At 40.3% G+C, this 22,995-nt stretch overlaps 1 protein-coding gene and 1 long non-coding RNA gene across 4 annotated transcripts in view; both read left to right on the forward strand.

Moving 5' to 3' along the window:
* The window catches only part of PCDH11X (protocadherin 11 X-linked), a 426,119-nt gene that overhangs the window by 304,219 nt on the left and 98,905 nt on the right, over nt 1-22,995 (forward strand). The window lies entirely within an intron of this gene.
* On the forward strand, nt 12,469-16,023 carry LOC147650606 (uncharacterized). Its single transcript, XR_015276129.1, has 2 exons — nt 12,469-13,358; nt 13,780-16,023. It is a non-coding gene; the product is annotated as an uncharacterized LOC147650606 (long non-coding RNA).

Consider the following 22,995-nt stretch of genomic DNA (forward strand, 5'->3'; position numbering starts at 1 on the left):
TTTTGTGCCCAGGTTTTTTTGTCATTTCAGAAGAAATATGCTCCATGACTCTTGTAGAACGTGGCTATAAAAGTAACTGAGCTCTGACATCTGAATGTCATTGACACACATCCCTGTGAGCAGACTAAGCAGGCATCAGATGTCTTTCCAAGTGTGAAGTTGAAGAAAGTTTAATCACCTGTCTAATTACCTGACAGTTCAGTTTTAAACTTGAAGCTGCAGTTTAATTAGAGTTTATTTTATGTGAAGATTTTTCTTCCCTTCCAGCTTGTATCTTATTAGAACAGTTTAATTGATGTGGCACCATGGTTTCAGCAGGGAAAGCTTCTTTTGTGGCCCTTTTTAGTGTTTTATGCTTATATTAATGGCAGCATCTAGTGGCAGGAACAAAAAAGCAGATTTAGATAGATGTTGTGTGCTGTCCTACATCTCAGTGAAGAAGGGGAGGACCCACAGCACGTTTGTGTTCAGTGTGCTGCTGCAAGGTGACCTGGTGCAGATGACAGCAACCCAAAATATCTGATGAGCCTGAGGTTCATGTGGTTCACTTTTGCATGCAGGACACATTTAGCCAACAGTGAAACAGTAAAATTAGCTCTGATTTGATGGTTTGTTCTACAGTCTTCTGGTGGATTTTTGGCTGGTGTTTTTTTCTTTATTTTTCTTAATTTGGAGTGGGTTGATGCACTCAGAGCATTTCTTGTCTTCCTTCATGGACTACAATGTTGTTAATGTGAAGAGAGGCAGGAAAATGCAGTCAGGTAATCTGAGTTCATCCAGCAGAATGAGCATGGCCTTCATTCCCTCCCAGCATCTTTAATATCTGACCTCTCCTAACCTGAGACATTGTCTGGAATGTCCAGCCTGATTTGTCACCTGGTGGGGATTTAGTTCAACTTTGCCTACCAAGGAGAGAGGTTTGGGGTGAAATGATGTCAGAAATGTCCAGAACCAACCAAGGAGAGAGGTTTGGGGTGAAATGATGTCAGAAACATCCAGAACCAACCAAGGAGAGAGGTTTGGGGTGAAACGATGTCAGAAATGTCCAGAACCAACCAAGGAGAGAGGTTTGGGGTGAAATGATGTCAGAAACATCCAGAACCAACCAAGGAGAGAGGTTTGGGGTGAAATGATGTCAGAAACATCCAGAACCAACCAAGGAGAGAGGTTTGGGGTGAAATGATGTCAGAAACATCCAGAACCAACCAAGGAGAGAGGTTTGGGGTGAAATGATGTCAGAAACATCCAGAACCAACCAAGGAGAGAGGTTTGGGGTGAAATGATGTCAGAAATATCCAGAACCAACCGAGTGCCCTCTGAAGGCTGATGGCAGCTGTGACATCATTGATGGCCATGTTCAAAAGGGTTTTCTTCCTCTTGCTTTTCCTGACTACAGTCCTTTGGTGTTATTTGTTTCTCTAGTAATGGAAATTGTTGCATTTTTTAAGCTTTGCACTTACTAGTAATAGCTAAGCATTTATTGCAAAACACTGAAAAAGATGAACATAACAAAATAAAATAAAAATAAAAAAAATCCACCCTAAGAAATATTGGTGAAGCTTTACAAATTCACATCTGATATGGGACTGAAGTAAGGAGGAAAAAAAAAAAAGAACTGTAAGGTTATAGTAGTTAGAAAACTGTGAGAAATTTATATGTAAACCTTTAAAATTAATAGACTGTGCTAATTAAAATTAGAAATAGGCTATTGAAAATTATTTGTCTTCTCTTACTTTAGTTCCCTCAGAAAAAACATAAAGTTCAGTGTGGTAGATGCATCATAAGGACGAGATGCCAATAAACTGTCACACTAAGTAAATAGTAATATAAAAATTCATGTAGGTTTGTAGAGAACCTCATCCTTAAGTAACAGCATTCTTCTACGTGGCATTCAGATATTTTCTCCTCGTGAGTTGCTCAAATAAGGATGCTCCAATAACTCCCTATACTGAGGATTTTAACCAAACCATTTTTTCCCCCTCTGTTTGAATACAAAACACACTTCAAGCATAGACAAAGACCAACAAATTCTCTGTGTCTGGACTTCCCTGGCAAATTCTCTCTCAGTGGCTGTCAGCAGCGATGTTGATCAAAGGGGTTGAAAGGTACACGTAAAACTCAGTTCTGTTGGGTTGTTTAGTACATGTGTAAGATATTAATGACAAATTTTCATGCTTCATCTGTTTTTATAGCCTTATTGAATCTGTTTTCTTTCCTCTAGACAATAAAACTGTTTTACTTTTGTTTGGAGGAAAAAAATGGAATATGACTAGTTCAGCCAAGAAATTGGGCAGAGCAAGAGGAATGATTGCAGCTTGGGGACAGGAGTGTGGAGGGGAAGCCAGAAAACCTGAAAGTAATCTGCAATTAAATAATAGCAATCATTTTGTATTAAGAAAATGGAAGTATAAACAAAGCTAGCTGAAAATTAAAGTTAATGAGGCAAATCACACTGAGATTTCAGGGTTTCAGATAGGAGGAAACTGGTGTATTAAGGAGAGGGGGTCTCCATGAAGAATATTTAACATGAATTAGTGACTAATAAGCCAAGAAAGTTGCATTGAAAATCAGCAAGTGTAGAGATAAAGGCGAACCAGTAGACACCAGGAGTTTGTGGCCATGTCAAGCTGGTGTTGCCAGAGGTGTCTGGCTGCTTATTTTTTCTCCCAGTCACATTTTCACAGGGTTAAAGAGCAGTTTGGACCTGGATTGAGGAATCCCTGTGGGTTCAGCCCCTGGGGAAGAGGAAAGGTAAATTTAAATAGATGGATTCCACAGTTCCATTTGTTCCACGAGGCACAACTTTTGCACAGCAAAGGAGTAAATGAGTAGCTGGGGCAAAGCTTTGCTGGCTTTAAGTGATCATCAGAGTGCAGAGAATCAGTCTTAGGAAGAATTAAGGCTGCAATCTGTGGTGTTTAACCACAGAAGAGGGAGGTTTGCAGCAAGGAAGACATCTGGTGATGATTAAAGACAACGTGTATTTCTTCCTCAAAATTAAAAGAACACTTTCACCTTGAGTTAATTTTTGATAGGGATGATGTTGATGAGCACAAAGGCAGGCTGATGGAGAGTGATGATAATGGCACTAAAAGTCAGAGCAGGTTCAGTGCATTCATGGGGAGGAGAGGAGATAATCTTCCTCCCAGGATATCAAAACTGATGGTGTTTGCCTTATTTTTCTGTAATTCTGACACACGAGGTGTCAAGAAAAAATAAAGCTCTGGTCAAGCTCCACCACTGGAAAGCATTTACAAAGAAGAAACAGAGATATGTATGAATATAATGCAGTAAATGTTACCCTGGGTTTTGCAAGAGTAGGATGAGATTAGATCCATTATCTCACTTCTATGATATGTATTTTTAACATTGGGAAACACAGGTACAGTTAATCTATAGATATATTTAAGGACTAATAACTGTTATTATGACATTAGGGTGGAGCATTAGTAATTAAGAATGAAAAGACATAAAATAATACAAGAATGGAAAAAAAAAATCTCCATAATTATCTTCATTAATGAGTCTGGCATTAAAAAGCAGGAGCATGTCAATGAAATATTCTAGTAGCTCAAAGCCAAGCATCACTGACAATAGAGGAGGAGGTGTGCATGACACGAGAATTGGATTTTGCTAAGGATTTGAAGTAATAGCAGTGGGATGAAATCTAATAGTTGAGAGTCATTCTCATAGGAGCTGCTGCATGTAACTAGTATATAAATCACCAGCTGAAAATGACATAAAGAAAAAAAACCAACTGAGTATTACAAAGATAAACTATAAATCATCAATACCTAATGTGACTGTGAAAAAAATCATGAGTTACTCCTAGCAGAGGGGGAAAAAGAAAAAGAAAAGAAAGAACCCCAGGGGGTTGCTGACACCATAACAGGCCTGTTATGAATAGTGTTGGCTTCCCACATTAGAGAAAGGTGAAGTCGCATGAGAAACAGGCATAAAGAAATATTATTAATAAGAGGGGAATGGGATGGCCATGCATAGAGGAAGGAATTAATACTGGCTCATTTAAACTGCAAGGTAAAGGCTGGCTGGGGCCTGGGGCTGCTCTCACACAAAGCCAAAATACAGGGAAATGGGCTGGTGCTGCCTTTAAAGCAGCCAAGGCTGGAGATCTGGGGGCTGCAGACGACATCAGTGAGGAAGTATAGAAGCAGGGCCTGAGAATGCAACCTGGCTTTCAAAAAGAGCTTGATAAATTTGTAAGAGGGCAAGGAAATGCTGTGTGTAAGAGCAGCAGATCCAGTGTATAACACAGGAGGTGGCTCTGCAGTTTTCTGGGAATGTGAAATTCCAGGCTGAACGTGTTCGCTGAGCCTCAGCTCTGCTCTGGGCAGAGGGCTGGTCATCTCCAGGGATGTCCACTGTGGTCATCTCCAGGGATGTCCACTGTGGTCATCTCCAGGGATGTCCACTGTGGTCATCTCCGGGGATGTCCACTGTGGTCATCTCCGGGGATGTCCACTGTGGTCATCTCCAGGGATGTCCACTGTGGTCATCTCCGGGGATGTCCACTGCTGTCCCCAGCCCTGCCAGCAGCTCAGTGACAGCCTGGCTGAGGGTTCTGTAGCTGGGGAAGGGAGGGTCAGCACGGAGCAGCAGACAGGGAGCTCATTCTCCCTGGGAAAAACGCCTGCGTTTGCTGCCATGCTGACTTGTCTGATAATCAGAAACCCTGCAGTTGCTGAAATACACTCTTTAGACATCATCAATAAGATGCTCTGGCAGCTGGATTTCAGACCTCATGCTGGGTCACAAGAAAAAAATACATCTGCAAAGTCTTAAGTTTCTTGTTCCCTGTCCAGAAACTGGACTGCCAAGAGATGGATTTTTATTTTTTTTTTTTTTAATGATGCTTTCAGTTATTGTTTTTTTTTTCTTCCCATCTTCTGTACTTTTTCTTTTCACACAAAGGTTGAAATGTAACAGCAATATTTTAGTTTGCCTGCTGCTGAGTTATAAACACACTTAGGCCTAGTTTGGATAAAAAAGAAAGAAGCTGTCATTAAAGATAACAAATCTCAGGCTAAAACACATCCCAGTCTCCCACATCTGCCCATTGGGCCCTTGAACTTCTGCTGTATTGGGCTTTTCTAACCCCATGGCTGAACACTAATAATTAAGTCAGAAAGTGCTGAGGTAATTAATCTTTCTGAGGCAATACAGTTTGATTGATCTTCTCCCTTTAATCAAATTAGCTTGCACATAGGTGGGGGAATGCAGTGGCTGCACAGGGCTCTGTCGAGCTTTGAGATGCGATGACCCTGCCAGGACACCCCTGAATCACAACCTGGGAGCTCTGCAGCGATCACAGTGGGTCTGAAAAATGGGGGATCTGGCAGGGATCAGCAGCAGGATGTGCTCAGCACTCCCATTTTCGGGTGTGTCTCTCTTTGGGGTGCAGTTTCTCTCTGCCTGGCACAGGCTTGGGGGCACTGACTGTCACAAGGCTTCAAACTGCGTGGGATTTCCAGATGTTTTAGCTCTTTGTTTGTAAAATCCTATAAAGCAAAACATGATGGTGTTCTGGATTTGTTCCTGACTGGGGAGTGGGGAAAAGGTCAATTTGCAATGATAGAGATGAGTGGCTTTTGCAAGCAGATTTCCACCGGTACCTGAGAGGGTACAGATTGCATATTCAGAAATAATTCCGTGATTTGGTAATTTGATCCCTGGGTGCCTGATTTAAGAGTTATTAAAGCAGCTGACACAAAGAGGAGAAAGTGGACAAAGCAAATTAAATTTAAAAAATGCAAAAGCATAAAGATTGTCCCACTCGGCCTCTCAGTCAAACACGGCACTATAAGCACAGACACTGAATTTTAAAATGTTACACTCTCTGTGTATAAGGGGCACTCTCTATAAATTCTTTTTAAAGTAAATATTAGATATTTTATTGCTGATATCAGAATATAAAACCTTGATCTACCTTTTCTTCTCTCTGAAGAAAAGGAAGATAAAAGCAAGTTTTCTGAGATGCACCATATTTTTTCATGCAAAATCAATGGGGATTGATGAGTAAAATCAATGGGGAAAACATGCTGGATTCTCTAGACTGCATAGTTGGGAGAAGTAACTCAGGCAATACTAAAATATTTGTGAATACAACTTAATGTAATTCTTGACTGAGGTTTATAACAGGAGTTCCTCTGTCTAAAGTGATTAGAAAGAATAGCTCCACCTCACAGCCGAGCAATCAGTCACTTCTCGTGGAATAATAAGGGAGGCTTTAAAGCATTTGTTTTGGTGGGGTTTTTTTAATAATAAATGAGATCTGACATCTATAAACAGTGATTTAGTGGCAGATGTTCTGTGATATATATTTATGTTATCACTTAAGCTGACATGGTAATGGATAATCCTATTTGTTCTGTTTATGAAAGTTTCAAGATTCATTGCTATGGCGAGCAGGCTGCTGGGGCAGAGGTGGAGGGAGAACAAATTCCTCCCCTCTGGTTTTTCAAACTCCTTTTAGCTCTGACTGGCTGTCTCTCTACTTTCTCTCAAACTTTCTCTTCTTTCTTCTTCTGAGAGTAGAAAAACACAGATGATGCAATTTGTCTTTTTTTACCAAATCAAGCTAATCAGTCACTGCAAGAGGAGCTTTTAGCAAAATGAAATATTAAGGTATTTGTTACCGTTGAGTTCCTGTTTTAAAAATGGAAATATGGAGGGGGGGGAGGAGGAAATTTATCTCTTTTATATAATTTAAACCATGTGAAAAAATTCATGATTATAATTTGATTTGAAGCATCATAATTTATTACTTGATTTCCACTCTGATTAATGAAAAATATATCACGAAATATATTTAAAGACTGTCTGCAGCTATCAGTCTGTCTTAGAAATTAAATGGAAAAATTGTATTTATTGAACAAAGCAGATTCCCAACTGATGGTGCATTTCAAGTCACAACGTTTGCTGACTCAAATCTGATCAACTCAATAAATCCAGTCACTCTTGTTCTTGTTTGTGTAGAGACGTGGTCATCCTTTAAAATGATGCTTTCCTTCTAACTGGATTTTGGTAGGGAAATAGGATTGATTCAGTCTTGAGGCATGCATTAGGAACCACTAGAATTGTTCCAAAAAGTCATCTGTATCCATATATTCCTGAATAGGGGAGATATTTTTGCCTTTACTCTTCAAATAACTTTCAGCCTTCTGGAAAAGCAGCATAGTGTGAATAAACCGCTGCTCCTGTCTTTTTTGGAGGTTGTAGGATTGGCATTGTGATCCTTTTGTTTTCTGGGTACTGTTCAAACCTTGGCTTTGCTGTAGCTCAGGAAGGAGAGGCCCAGACCCCTTGTGCAGGCTCCTCATCAGGGGAAGGCAGGGCTGGTGTCCCTGTGGGTGCTGCTGACCCAGGCACTGGAACTTTCCTTCAGCCCTGCTGGGCACTGATGTGATGTACTCACCCTAAAAAATAAAATATATTTGTCTGGGTTCAGCTGGAGAGACCTGGGCAAAATATTTATGATTATACTTTTGGATTTATATTACACCAGAGGTTGAGATTCTCACCTTTGTGTTTAATACCCATAAATAATGTTGCTGCCTCCTAGTTAGCAGCAGGATTTTGCAGGGATTCTGCTTTATTCACAGTGCTGTGTGATTCAGTGGTGCTCTGATTAATTCAAGTGACATTCTAATTGTTGTTAAATGTTTTCAGAGTTAACTCTGCGTGCTGCTGAAGTCAGCAGTTCCAGAAGCTCCAGTCTCGTGTATCCATTCCAAAATTCTCAGCCTGGCCTGGTGCTGTCTCGGTTGTTTGTACACATCCATTCCCACATTTCAGTTGGAATTAGACAGTAAAATCCCTGGATTACAGAGAGAAGTTTTGCTCTGTGTGTGTGGAGCTCTGAGCACGTTGTGCCTGTTACGCTGATTTTCTGCTCCCGGTGCAATTGCAGTAAAAACCATCACATTGTAGAGTAGAAGTGGAGCAGATCTGTACAACAAACATATGCTGTGCTAGCAATGCTTCTCAGTGCAAATCAGGTCTTGTTTTCATTTCACCTGTAAAAAACTGTTAGCTCAGGGGTTTTTGGTTGCCCAAGTTGAACTCCACTGCTGATGCAGTGCATGGGGTGGGCAGCCAGGAGCTGTGAGAGGCTCAGAGGAGGAGCTGGCAGTGCTGTGGTGGGCCAGCATCACCCTGGGGTGATTCAGAGCCACTTTCCTGCCAGACCAGCCGGGACAGGGAGGCTGCTGTGATCAGAAGTTTGTTTAAGCATCCTGTGTAAATGCAGATGCTCCCCTGCATCCCTGAGGCCAGTCACTGTGAGCACTGTGTGCTGCAAGTGCTTGGGTGTCCCTCAGGTCTGTGTCACCTCAGCCATGGTGAGCAGCACTGGTGCATCTGGAATAGCTTGGCTATTCCACAGGCTGGGGCAGTGAGGTGGAGCAGGATTTCCCAGCTCCTGCAGCTTTCCCTGCTCCGTGCTTTGGGGTCATCTCTGCTTCCTGCCATGCCCTGCTCCCAAACAGCTCCCTTGTGGTCCTTGTGAGCTCGGCTTAAAGCTCTGCTTAAAGCCTTGGTGCATCAAATTAAACTTCTCCCTTTAAAATAATAGTAAGAATAATAAAATAATAGTAGGAAGCAACAACTGATCCGTCTAAAACTCTATTTCCAGGAAAAGGCCATGGCTGCATGGTCTGCTGAACTTCAGTTCCCCCCATTCAAGCTAACCCTGTGCCTGTGCAGCACCAGCCAGAGCAATCAGGCTATTTCAACAGCTGTTCTTTTATCTGGTTGTCCTGACTGATGTTCCAAACCCAGTGTCCCAGAAGATGTGCTCTCTATAGGGTGAGATATTATAAAGTCTGGCCCTCATCTAATGCTTTAAAAGCAAGCAAACCTTTCTCTACCAAGAAAGGCTTTATTCATGTCACACGGTAATCATACACCAAAGAACTATTTAGAAATAGAAAGACAACCTTTGCCTCTCCTCCTTAGTTGTAGTACATATAAAGAAAAACAGTGGCAATAAAAGGAAATAAGAGTGGTGAGAGAAAGCACTTTGAAAACTATAAAAGCAAAAATTATTTTTATCTCATTAGAACTGATATTAAAGCTTTTCTTTATACACTTTCTCTTTTTTTTTTTACTGAGGGTCAAATATCACCGATTACAGATTCTATTGGGGTGGACCTCTCATCCCTCTGTCTCTAAAATTAGCTCCTTATTTCTCTTTTTTGTGAAGATCACAAGGATCATTCTCCATCAGCCCCCTGATTGCCCTGACCTGGAATGTATTCACAGGATTGTGGAGAAAGGGTGTATCTGTAAATGAAGCAGGTCCTTTACCTCGTGCTGCTCTGTCCTGTGAATGGAATAGCATTTGTTGCATCTGTACAAAAGGTCAGATGAGAATTAGGGGTTTAGATTATTACAGTGTGATTTGCATGTGTTAAAGCATATAAATGGTTAAATAATCTGCTTGGATCTTGAATTATCCAGATTTCCATTAAAGGATTCATAATTAAAAGATGTTAACTTTTGGAAAAAGGATGAGGTACTTCCCTCTACATTTTATTTATTTTATTTTTTTTTTTTCTTTCACACCTGCTAAGCTACAGAAAGATTTAAGAAATGCAATACTGTGATTTACTCTGGAGCTAGACAAGGAGAATTCTCTTGTTTGCTTTCCTCCCCCTGAAATCTGATTTTTGATACATCTGGGGCTATTTCTGCAGGAGGAGTTCGTGCCTGGATCATTGCCTGACTCCTGGCTCTCAATCTGTGCCAGAGAGCAGCAGATTGCCAAACCCTTGTCCCAGCTCGGGGACCTTGCTGTCCCTGTCCTGCTGGAGCTGGCCCAGGGGCGAGGGGAGGTTTGTAGGGCTGATCATAGCAGGGCTCCAGCAGCAGCAGCAGCATCACTCAACTGCTGGATAAACCTAAGGAGAGCTCCCTGGGCTCAGCTGGAGCTGCTGTGCCTCTGACAAGAGCCTGGCTCGCTGTGTCTTAATGCAGGGGGAGGTTTTGTGTCTTTGAGCTGAGGCAAGGGCCATGGAGGGAGGCTTTGAGGAGCTTTTCCGTGGTGTTTGTCTCCAGCAGAGCCACAGCTCCTCACTCACCCCCCAAAGCAGGGGAGGTTTCACACTGCAGGACTGAAATTGCCAAGGAAGGCACTGTCCACACCCTGGTAATCCAGTGAAATGACAGAAAAAATTAAAGATTGCCCATGCAGCCACAGAGTCCAAGAGAGTTAAGATATTTTGGAGCGTGGAAAAGAAGAAAATGTCCTGAGCTGATTCTAATGCCTGTGTTAGGAATGAATCACGATAAGGATTACAAAACTTAAGATAGAATAATTTAGCCACTAAAGATGTCTTAATAAAAAGCTCCCTCATAATTCTTTCTTTATGCCTTCTATAATTCTGAATTTTAGGATTTGTTTTCCCTTTGGAACACAGATACAAAGAAACACGGTTCTGCTTTGTACATTCATCTCTAACCTCTGCTGTCAACTTTGCATCTCCAATCTAAAGAGTTCAAGAGAAATCATGATACAAGGAAGCAGATGTTTTCTCTTTTGTACAACACCTATTCTTGCTGAATAGGGATAAAATATGGCAAATGTGGGGGGACATTAATATTTCTTGTTAAAACGTGCTTCGCAGGCTGAAGAATCTCATATACATAATGATAGTCAAATGTCGGCGAGTAAAAATAGGGATTTGTGAAAAACAGCTGTGCTGCACAACTCTTTGACAGGAATAGAGGAATGCTTTACCCAGGAAAATTCACAGAATTTATTTAGAAGAAACTGTAGCTGTTCATTTTCATCAAGACAGAAGGTTAACAAGTCTGAAATGGAGGGGCTGGTTCAGCCTCGTTTCATGACCATGGAAAAAGAAATTTTTAACTCTGGCGGAGCCCTCACTTCCCTCACAGCACATTTCTCTGTGCTGCAGTTTCAGTGCATTTTTCAGTGCATCCTGGTGTTCCCTGAGGATCTTTTGGGGCCAGCTGACTCTCAGCAGTGCTCAGTGCTCAGTGCTCCTGCTCCAGGGATTTGTTTTTTGGGTGTTTTCCGAGGGTGATGTTGCAGCCTCTGCCCCGTTTGAGGTGCTGGGCTCAGAGCCCGTGTGCCTGGGCTGTCTCCGTGGGTGCTCCCTGCATCCCTGCTGGAATGGCACTGGAGCAGCTCTCCGGGAGCTTGGGGTGGGACAGACTCCACTGCAGGAAAGATTTTGGCTTTTGGGGCAAAGGATGGGCAGCTGTGGGACAGATCAAACACCCTGGGAGCTCAGAACCAGCCCTGAGAGCCCAGAACCAGCCCTGGGAGCTCAGAACCAACTCTGGGAGCTCAGAACCAACACTGGGAGCTCAGAACCAGCCCTGGGAGCCCAGAACCAGCTCTGGGAGCTCAGAACCAGCCCTGGGAGCCCAGAACCAGCTCTGGGAGCCCAGAACCAGCTCTGAGAGCTCAGAACCAGCTCTGGGAGCTCAGAACCAGCCCTGGGAGCTCAGAACCAACACTGGGAGCTCAGAACCAACTCTGAGAGCTCAGAACCAACCCTGGGAGCTCAGAACCAGCCCTGGGAGCTCAGAACCAGCCCTGGACAGCTCTCTGGGCTGGAGTGCAGGAGATTTTCTCAACTGGAACATGCTCTGGAACACAGAGAGCAGAACTGTGCTGCAGTTATGCTTTAAAATTGCTTACCCTTTAAACTGTGGCTGCACCCTTCTGTTTGCAGCCACTGGGAGAAGCTGGCTCTGATGTTCTGCACTCAGCAGTCTCTGACCTGTAATGCACAATTTGTGAATAAACACAGAGGAGTAAACAGGGGGGTCACAGAGATATTTCATTTCTGTGAGGCTGGCACAGCCAGGCAGCTGCATTTCTAATTCACAGTCACTCCATCCTCTGCCCCCCCAGGAAATATTCTCTAATCCATAAGCACTTTGCATGCTGAGGTGAGATGTTAAATAGCAAGATTTGCTTCTAAATAATAAGATTATGACACAACCCAACAAGAACAGGCATCTCAAGGTTAAAGATAGAATTTCTCATTCAATCTGAGCCGGTAGAAAGGAAGAAAGAGATTAGAGAAAAAAGAAAGGAACCAAAAAAATGAAAACAAACCCTGCCAAACTGAAGCTGTGACTGTATCAAGATACTCAAGATATACCATAAAAAGGCTTCTAAATCTGATGTCAGTCTATATATATATATATATATATATAGATAGATAGATAGATAGATATAGATATAATTAAATTATATTTGTTTTCCATTAATAAAATATTTCTGAGACAAGACCTTTCTCAGGTATTTGCTCCAAATGCACCTGATTCAAATCATCATGGTCATTGTGGCATGCGTAGCTTCTTGCTAGAAGAGGGACATACTTTAAGGCAGATGGCAACTTTTTTTTTTTCCCACAGCAGTAGAAGATGGTTCCAGTAAAAATATCCTATCTTTATTCAGCTGTCCATGGTAACAAATAGAGAAAAGTAAGCCAGCTTTTTCTCTCAGCAGAAATCCTTTTGAAGACAAATGTGGGTTTTGTTTTTTGTTTTGTTTTTTGGGTTTTTTTTACTCCAGCACTGGTGATATTTCTGAAACATATTTGAATGTTAAGTGTTTTCTCTGAGCTTCTGTTAAGATTCTGCTCTGAAAGAGAAAACTGTAAAATCAGTAAGATAAACCCCAATGTTTAGTTCTATCCCAAAAATGTTCATTTTTCAGAAGAGAAGTTCAGCTGAAAAGTGAGATGTTGTTTTCCTTTTGTGTTTTGTAGGAATAAGACATCTTTCTCTGGAGTCCTTGATGGATCTTGCCTTTTTCCTCCCATTGTGTCAGTAATTCACGTAACTTCTGCTCATGCCAGAAGTTATAAAATGTATTTGTAAATTACTCTTTGAGAACATTGAGCTGGAAGACCTGGTTTATTTGATGTGAAAATAATTCTGGCTTCATGTGTAAGATATATAAACTACACCAGTTATGTTGCATTGATTGTACTGCTTTGTTTGGGAAAAAAAAAATACAAGCAACCCTGAGTGAACAAGACAATTTGCAGCCTTGATTAAATAGAGAGACAGAGGAATGGCTGAGGAGGGAAAAAAAGAGCTCTGAAGTTATGGACAGAGCAGTTCACTCAGGCAGCACAGATTTTCTTTCATATGTTTCAGCTTGGTCACATATTCAGCAGCAGAATGATGAGTTTGTAATATTCTTTTCCCAAAACAAATCAAACTTAGCTCTACCTTTGAGCAGGGCCCTTGTGGCCACCCAGGATCTCATCTAAAAATCTGTGTACCACTGAGTGGGTCCCTGGTGTTAGAGAGATTTTTGTTAGTCCTGCTCAGATGGAGTTTGGTTAGTCCTGCTCAGGGGATTTTGGTTAGTCCTGCTCAGATGGAGTTTGGTTAGTCCTGCTCAGGGGATTTTGGTTAGTCCTGCTCAGAGGTTTGGTTAGTCGTGCTCAGAGGTTTGGTTAGTCCTGCTCAGGGGATTTTGGTTAGTCCTGCTCAGAGGTTTGGTTAGTCGTGCTCAGAGGTTTGGTTAGTCCTGCTCAGGGGATTTTGGTTAGTCCTGCTCAGAGGATTTTGGTTAGTCCTGCTCAGGGGATTTTGGTTAGTCCTGCTCAGAGGTTTGGTTAGTCCTGCTCAGAGGATTTTGGTTATTCCTGCTCAGAGGGAGTTTGGTTAGTCCTGCTCAGAGGTTTGGTTAGTCCTGCTCAGAGGTTTGGTTAGTCCTGCTCAGAGGATTTTGGTTATTGCTGCTCAGAGGGTTCTGGTTAGTCCTGCTCAGGGGATTTTGGTTATTCCTGCACCCATGGAGTTTGGTTATTCCTGCTCAGAGGGTTTTGGTTATTCCTGCTCAGGGGATTTTGGTTATTCCTGCTCAGAGGATTTTGGTTATTCCTGCTCTGCCTGTTGACAGATAGATTTTTCTTGTCTAACTTTGGTGGCACTGGGGTAGAAATTACACGTGACACAGGCTCTGTCTCACCAAAGGGGGGATCATTCCCCAAAATGATATTTCACCAAATATGGTGCAAGTATAAAGTGGTTAATAACAAGAATTATCAACCTATAAATCATTACAATTGCTGTTTGCAATTATAAAAACCAAGATATAAATTAGGAAACCCTGGGCATCACTGTAACAGGCACAGCCATGCCCAAATTTCACTATGAAGTGCAATAAATAAAGTGATAGATCTTTAGAAATTACATCCTCCCTGAATAAATGCAAATAAATTGGACATGAAGGCATTTTGGGTGGTTGAAGAGAGTACTTGGGTTTTCAGCAGTGGCAGAACTAGATAAAAGTCCATTTTTAATGTACAACAATCCCCATAGCTTTAATGTACAACAGAAAAGAAGTAATTTGTTTCAAATCTATGTTTGAAATAATCTTTTACATTGAGATTCTGCCAGTGGCTGAGTACTACAGAGGCTGATTTTCCCCAGTCAGCAGGAAAACAAACTACCTGTATGTAAATTCAGCACCTTGGATCAGGAAAAAAAAAAAAAAAAGAAAAAAAAATTTTGAATTATATTATATTTCCATTTTACCATTGAAACTTGCATGTGCTTGGAAAGCTGAACAGCACGTCTGGCTTTAGCCTGTGCTCATTTATAATGAGTAATTATCTAATGATGATGGTGTTCAGCATGCATGAGAGCTCCTGTAGCAAGATTTGGAATTTTAAGGAAATGCTGTAGATCAAATGATAATGTCTCATTTGTATTCTCTTAGTTCCCCAGTCACTGCTGCATTTTGTAAAGCAGCTACAGAAATGGACTGCAAATATGCATCATTTTTGTGTGAGATGAGAAAAGGCTCAATGGCCCTCAAATAGTGCAAACAATTCCTTTCCCACACCTCGCAGCATCAGGTGCTCCAAGGAAATCACACCTTGCATGAAATGAGTTTTCAATCCTGTCAGGAAGTGCACCACTCCCGAGCTCTTTAGGGATAAATAAATGGATAAATGAAGGCAGAATTAGCTCTGAGTGATTCCTGCCACCCTTCTCTGCCTGGAGGATCTGGTGGTGCCTGTGCTGTGCTGGGGTGTAGGGCCATGGGATTTGTGGGGTGTGTGTAGGAACAGTGACCTGAACAAAAATCTCTATTCCCACTTAGAAATGGGAAGTTTGGTGATCCAGTTATTTTTTTTATTATTATTTATTTATTTTTTTATTATTATTTTTTTTTATTTCTGTTTGCAGCTGTTAATTAAACAGACAGGAATCTGGCAAAATAAAAATGTTATTTATAATGTTAAAAGCAAAGAATTAGAAATGTGAGAATTCTGTTTGAAAGAGATTTAGGAGTTTCCCATTGACAGGAAAAGTAGTTTGGCTTTTATTCTAATGCCAGTATTTTCCACTGTGGAGATCTACTTGCATAGATGCACATCTCTGCAGATTTATCTGCCTTCATAATGTGAACAAATTCCTTTTGCGTTTGTGTTTGCAGGTGCAGGCACCTCATCTCCCACTGGCTCCCTTTTGCTTCATCCAACATTTTCTCCAGGACTCCAGCAGGGAGCTGTGCTGGGGCAGGACAGCTCTGCCCCTGGAAATTGCAATTGGCACCATCAGAGGGCAAAATGCTGGAAATCCCAGCCTGCAAACCCTACAAAGCTGGGTTCAGCTTTAAACCTGTGCATCCCCTGCTTAAACTGCCTACTCCGAGCACTTCCAGTGAATTCAGTGGGTCTACCCTGAATGAGCACAGTTAAGTAGGTGCATAAGTGTTTTCAGGCTTTAGGCTTTACAAGCTTTCCTAATTAGTGCTCTAGACAACATTAATTAAAGAGTACTTTAGAAAGAATATAGCTGTTTAAACCTCTCCAGTGGTTTGCATCTTATTCAGGGATCCCAATCAATGCAGCACATGGGGAATCCACTCAGAAAGGCAGGCATGATTATAGTTTAATATAATCTGTATATACATCTTTGAAATCGTATATGGCAAATAGAACCCTGAAAAAAGTCACTTCAGTTCAAGGACAATTAAATAAAAGGCAGCAATAATGAAAGAAACATATGTTTTCATTTTCATTATAAATTCTTCAAGGATTGTGATCTGTGGGAATCAAATATGATGATGAGGGAGCTTTTCCTGAGGTTAGGAATATTTCTCTTATTTCCTTGGAAATAAGAGCCTTGGGACACATAGAGTTTGTATCTTACTCATCCTCCTGTTATTATACATTATATTGAGGAAGAATTAAAAGTAAAGCACTGACTGATAGCTTTTTATGGGAAAAAAAAAAAACTCATTGAAATGTTAAACATGATGTTATATCTGATTTATTGTGCAAAGCTGGTTTGAATTTTGTTGTCCCACTGCACTTGGGATATGATGCAGTCATCTGTCTCCACAAAACCATCGGAGTGTCATGTGGAAAATCTTCTGATGTATGACTGAGGATTGTGTTTGGAAATATAGGATCCCCTGCAGCAGCTCTACTTAAGGCTTAAAACCAGTTTTAATTCTTGACATTACTTGTCTTTTATGCTCTTTTCCTCCCATATTGAGATAATTTCCAAATGCTGATGAAGAAAATTACTGCATCTTGTACTGATACAGTTGTAAAGGCACAATAAAATTTGACATCTTCCATTTAGTGTGTCTTGATCAGAAATAGGTCCATCACTCAGAACAAATTATTTTGAAGCCTAAAGCAGGAAGGATATAATAGTTAAGCACAAAATTACCTGATGGGTTTTTAATCACCCTGACAATTATAAAATAAAAGATCTCTGTCCATTATTGAAAGAGGAACAAAGACCAAGAATAGAAAAAGAGACAATGACAAAGTAAATGATTGAGAGGGTGGGAGCCTCCTGTACCATCTGAAAGCTTTAAAGATGCTCAACAGTGGCTCAGATATTTCCTTGAGCACGCTGAGCTGCTTTTCATCTTGCTCTGAGTGTTAATTACTCCAGCAGAAAGAAAATACTGAAAAGCACCTGGACAATTTGCTTCTCTGCTTGTTTTTCTGTCATGTTTCCCTGGAAGAAAAGTGGTGGACCCAGAATGCCTGCAGGGTTTGAGGTGTGGAAACACATCCAAGGCACTGGCAAGGCTCCAGGCAGAGAGCAGGGCTGCAGCAATTCTTTGGGGATGGAGGAACCTGAACCCACAGAAACTCCCATCATCACAGGAGAGACAGGGTTCCTTTTCAAAGGAGTCAAAGATAAAAAAATCTGCAGCTCTATAAAGAATATTTCTGTTTCCTTTGAATTTTTTGAATTTTTTTCTTTCGATTTTCTTTTTTTCTTTCTTTTTTTTTTTTTTTATGTACTTTCCCCTCCCTCTCAGCATTGCTCCCAAAAATTCCATTTAGTGAAATTAGGTAATGATAATACAATGATTATTAACCAGCTAAGTTTGATTCCTCTTTTTCTCCTCTGTCCTCGACTCGGTGCCAGTGACTGCTGATTATAAACACCATCAGTGGAACAGAAATCAGCACAAGTTTCTCTTTTTTCAAACAAGGGGATATTTTTCAGCATCCAGGTTCCCCATAGGCTTTTAATCAAGGTTATGGGAAAGTCCATAAACTTTCTGCTGAATATTTAACGAGCTGGAGGTCGTGGCAGACAGGAGATGCCAAGGACAAGGGAGATGAGATTGCAATCAGAAGGGCAGAGGAGAGCTGGAGATAAGCAGAGCTTTGGCTGCAGATGATATCGAGCAAACACCAGAGTCACGTTTGCCAGCTTCTTTGGTGAGGTTTCATTTTCCCACTATAAACAGCCACAAAAAGGGGCAAACACAAATGGGTGCTGTCTGCAGCGATGTTAGTCACTGAACTTCTTTGAAATGATGATTGAAATCCAGTCAGAAAAGCAGTTTAAAAATGGAAAATGTTTTGGTGTAGTTATATACTCTTCTTTTTTACTGACCTGAAATCCTAATTCCGTAACATTTTTTTAATAAATTCTCTAAGCAACCTCTATTATACTGAAGTGTAGTGCCTGTTTATATGTTCAGCCAACAATTTTTCTTTGCTAGATCTTTTTAATTGAACAATTTTTAACAGTCTAGTTGTGACAATATTTTCCTGTGTACAAATGGAAAAGCAATCTTGCAGAAACTCTTACCCATGCCGATCCAGCAGCTATAAAAATATAATTATAACACTCTGCATAATGCATGGAGTGAATATTCAGAAAAGTTATCTGAAATGTCAGCCTGTAAAGGCTCCACTGAGTGTCCCCTGTGCTGGGGCTTTGCACATCTGTGTCCACAGCAGCTCCGTGGTGGCACAGGATGCTCTGAGTGTCTTTGGGATGGCATCACCCTGCAGCCTCTGCTTGTCTGGGCAGCCTCAGAACTGCCTGAAAGTTCTCTCCTCACTAATTAGTGACTTTGAGCTGTGTGTTTCCTGAAGCTGATGCGCTGCTTATCCCATATTTGTAGTGAAAAAGTCCATGAAATATTTAATACTTGGTTTTATAGCCTGTTCTGATTAGTAGAGATATAAATTCCTTTTGTAAAACTAAGTTGTCCTGTAACTTTGATGATAAAAGGGTGGATCCCTGGCAGTGCCCAAGGCCCGGTTGGATGGGGCTTGGAGCAGCCTGGGACTGTGGAAGGTGTCCCTGATCACTGCAGGAGTGTGAAGTCAATGATCCTTAAGGTCCCTTCAAACCCAAACCATTCTATAATTCTGTTATTTATTTCCCTGTTTTGTGTAAGGACCATTAAAATATTTACTGTGAAAAATTCTGCTGAACTTGGAGGTGGAGATGTAGCTCCAAAGCTGAGCACATCTCATTTCTGTTAATAGAACAGCACACTGTTTTGCAGTAAATCTGGTTAAAATAGGTAGAATATGCTCATAATATTGTCTCTGCTTTAGTTATTGTGACAGAGGAAGAAACCATTTTAAAAGTTTTCTCTCCTTTTATTATACCAGATACTGTTAGGGACCCCAAGTGTTGGCAGCTCTGACCATTCTAGATCATCTGGGATGATTTCCAACAGCCCTTCATCAATCAAATTGCTGATTTGGGGGTTAATTTCTAAGAACTGGATTAATTTTTCTACAGATTATTCCTTTTATAATTTCCATTCATTTTTGCTGAGAGAAAGGAGAGCCCAGAAGAGAACTGTAAGCAAGCTGCTCTTTTTTTTTTTTTTTATGACAAAACATTTGGGACTTCTCTGTTACAAAGGCTCTGGTTTCTACAGCACACCCACAACCTCCATCACCTGGGGAATGGATTCTTTAGTTCTTGTCAAGCACTGCCAACAAGGAAGGCTAAAAGTGACCCATGACTCTTTCATGAGAAAGCTGGAATCCCTTTTCTGTCCCTGGTGCAGGAGGACTGCTCTCTGTCCCACGGGGGGGGCTGATCCTGGCACCCCTGCTCACACTCTGGAGTGATGAAACATTCATGCAGCTCAGGAGCAGGGAGTTTTGTTTGCCTTCTTGCAGGAGAGGGAAGAAAACATCTGGCTGGATATTCTATCCCTTGCCAGACCTCAACCCCCCAAATCTCACCTCATTGTGTGGGGTGAAGATAATTTTCCCTGTGTGGGGCTGACAGGGCAGGATCCATCACCCCTTGGTTTTGATCATGCTGTCAAACCACTTCTTCCACCATATAAATAATTTCATCTGGAAAGAACCTCTCTCTTGCTGCTGCATTTAAAAATACAAGACAAAAAAAAAAAAAAAATCTGAATCGTGCCATTTTTAAGTCTGGCCATAAAATAACAATCAAGCATTGCAACAATGAAACTTGTCTGATAAAAGGATTGAAAAGCTGAAGCAGGAGTTGCTTAATAATAAATGGAATCTCAGTACTTCACTTTTAAGACGCTCGTGTTTCACTCGAGACTGTGCTGCTCTCGAGACAGAGGAGCTGAAAAGAAGGATATTGTAAACATCCATTATATATAGTTCATGCATATATCTTGTTCCTCTGCCCCTCTGATCATGCACAGTTACACTTTCAGCATAACACAAACAAGTTCAGAAGCTGATGAAAAAATTAGAAAGCTCGTGTTGAAGATGAATCTTTTAACCCCACTGCGTTTAATTTGTCCAGTGAACTTGCACAGAATGGAAACATCACAGAGCAGCAGGGGTAAAACCAAGGAAACCAAGTTTCTTTGGATGGTTTAAATGGAGAATGTTGTTAAAAATGTAACAGCTCTCTAATATTGATACCAGGAACAAAATTAAGATTAAAATATCAAGTTAAAATTTAACTTTTGGCATTTTGTAAAATTGTTCTCTAATTTATAAACTCAGTTGCTGTCTTACCAGCTCAGTGTAGGACGCTTGAGAGTGGATCAATTGAGTTTAGTTTTTCCCTGTAATAAATCTTAATACTCTTATTATTCTTGATGAAATATCCTTGATCAAGTATGCTTGTCTGCCACAGAAGAGCAGGCATATCACAGATAAGAAAACCAAAACCTTTTCCATCTCTTCTAACTGACCTTTATTCAACTTACTAACATACAATAGCTTCTCAAAATGTTTCACAAATTTAAACCTAATGGATTAACCCGAAATCTGCTTCTCTAGACACACTTAAGTTTATGAATACATATTTTAAGGAGCACACAGAGGCTGAGTTGTCCTGAAAAATAATTATTTTGCAGGGCTGCATTATCAATCAGGACTTTTAAAATGTTTCACAGTAGATGTATTTTCAGAGCACTTTTCAGCAGCCAGGCTGGTTGCAGATGATGGATCAGCTGCTGCCCCTGGCCCAGCAGCACGGGGACAATCTCAGCTCTCTGCTGCTTTTGCCAAACACAAAAAGAGGAATGATTTCCCAAACCACCCCTCCTGCTTCTGGGAGAGCCACGGAATTAGAGGAAAAAGGGGAGATTAAGATTAGAGACCCCCAATGGGAAAAACTTCCACCTCACCTCTGCAGAATATTCTGAATTATGTGCCTATGAGCAGCCCATCATCGTTGCAGATATTCCCTTTATTCCTCTGCACTGTGTAGCCAGTGCAGGAGGTCCCATATGGATGTCTCATATGTGCAGGTGAAAGGGATTTTTTTCTATTCTTTGTGCTTTTTGCATTTTCATTTGTTACCTCTGAAAATATAAAAAATTTAGGGAATTTATTTTTTAATTTTAGGAAACAAACTACTGGAGGGTTTTTTTTTTTTTTTGTTGTTTTTTTTTTCCTTAGAGATTAAGAAATAATTGTATTATTATTATAATATATATATATTATAATACCAAATGAGGGAAGGGATTAAAAAACAGAGATAAAACTATTTCAGGATGACACTGGTTGAATAACTACTGATCTTGAGAGAATTGGAAATTTAACCCTGTCTCTACACAGACTACAAGATGGTTATTAGATGCAGAGAATAATCTATATTAAAGGGACTATTAAGGTGTCAATAGATATGAGAAGTATTGATAAAATGAGATATTTCTGTGTTCAAAATAGTAAAAGGAAACATATATTATCTGATAATTGTCTGACCTAATAGAGAAACAGCAATATTGGTGCTAAGAAATGTTAAATGATAAATGGGCCACTCATGCTGATTGAAGAACAGCACCTGAAAAGCTGGCAAGACTGTGACAGGCCTTCCAAATAGGTAAAAAGCAGTAATGAAGGAATGTGTACTCTTGTCATATTGGAAATATTCATAAATCCTGCATAATTTGACAAAGAAATGGTTTGCAGATGGATTAGGCAAGGAAGCACAAAATTATTTATTCTTTTCAGGAAATAAACCAGACTACACAAATGAGCTTGATGACATGGTGCCAGCATCTCTGAGGGTTTTATTTAGCCCAGGTCCTTCATATCTGATCCATAGCTGCAAAGAAGGATATGATGGGAGTTTCTCCCATTTTGTGAAATTCAATGCTGTTTCTTTTTATATTATATCGTAAATTTAATTTAATTTATTATAATAATTCAACCACGTGTCTTCCTGTAATACAGAGACATATGTTGGCTTTCATACTGGAAAATAACAGTGGAAAATTGTACTGGAAAATGCTCTTTTTCAACGTGGGTAAGGTGAGAAAAAATCATGTTGTTGCTCTGTCCTTGGTGCTGTTTGAGGAAGCTTCACTCAGGAAGTTGGAAAGAGTTTAATACGTTTTCATTTGGGTTTATGAGACACTCATAAAATATCATAAAATATAATCAGATCTGATAATGCCAAGTCGAAGTCTGATAAAACTGAAGTACAAACGTGCTGTGGCATCAAGGGAAAATTGTCAGGTAGTTATTTATTGGAGGGTTGTCAAGATGTGGGAATGACAGGGATTTTCAGAAATTAATTTGAGAGGTCAAGATGGATATTTTTCTCAAATCTTGTTTTTCTGTTCATGTTTTTAAGTGTTCATCATAAATGTTAATTTAAATTATATCATTTCCTTACTGGCCACCTTTGAATGATGCTTATCTCAAGATAATATAAGAAAAAGTTATTGAATTTTAAGGAGCTTTATTAAATTTCTGTTGTTGACTTATTTAAGAGGTGGAGTTTTCATAGCAGCTATGAAAAGCAAATTTTTTTTTAAGGGAAATTTTATTTAGAAGCAAATATTAATTTATTAGTAAAAACTACTCCTTTCTGCCAGTGTGCACTCAATAACTGCATTTTCAAATGAAATTATGAAAGAGATGGAGATTTGAAATAAGACTGAACTTGAAGCTCTAAGAGTGGAACATAAGAAAAAGCTAAGAATAGTCCTAAAACCAGAAAAGAATAAAGAAATAATTCTCCACATGTATTTTTCAAAGCTATGCTGCCATTTTTCATTTTGCCAATCTGTTGTTTGGCATCACTTATTGTCATTATTCTGAAACATGAATCCAGCAATGGCATCTCTGCCTTCATAAACTTCCTGGTGTGATTGCTGTATGCTGTCACCCACATCTGGGACTAAAATAATTTCAAGAAAAAGTTATATATGTAAGACTTATAGGTGGAAAAGATGCTTTTCATGAGAAGTCAGTAAAAGCAATCAAGCCCACTCAG

Source organism: Cyanistes caeruleus, chromosome 14 (assembly GCF_971803275.1).
Source record: "Cyanistes caeruleus chromosome 14, bCyaCae1.hap1.1, whole genome shotgun sequence".
Classification (NCBI taxonomy): Eukaryota; Metazoa; Chordata; class Aves; order Passeriformes; family Paridae; genus Cyanistes; species Cyanistes caeruleus.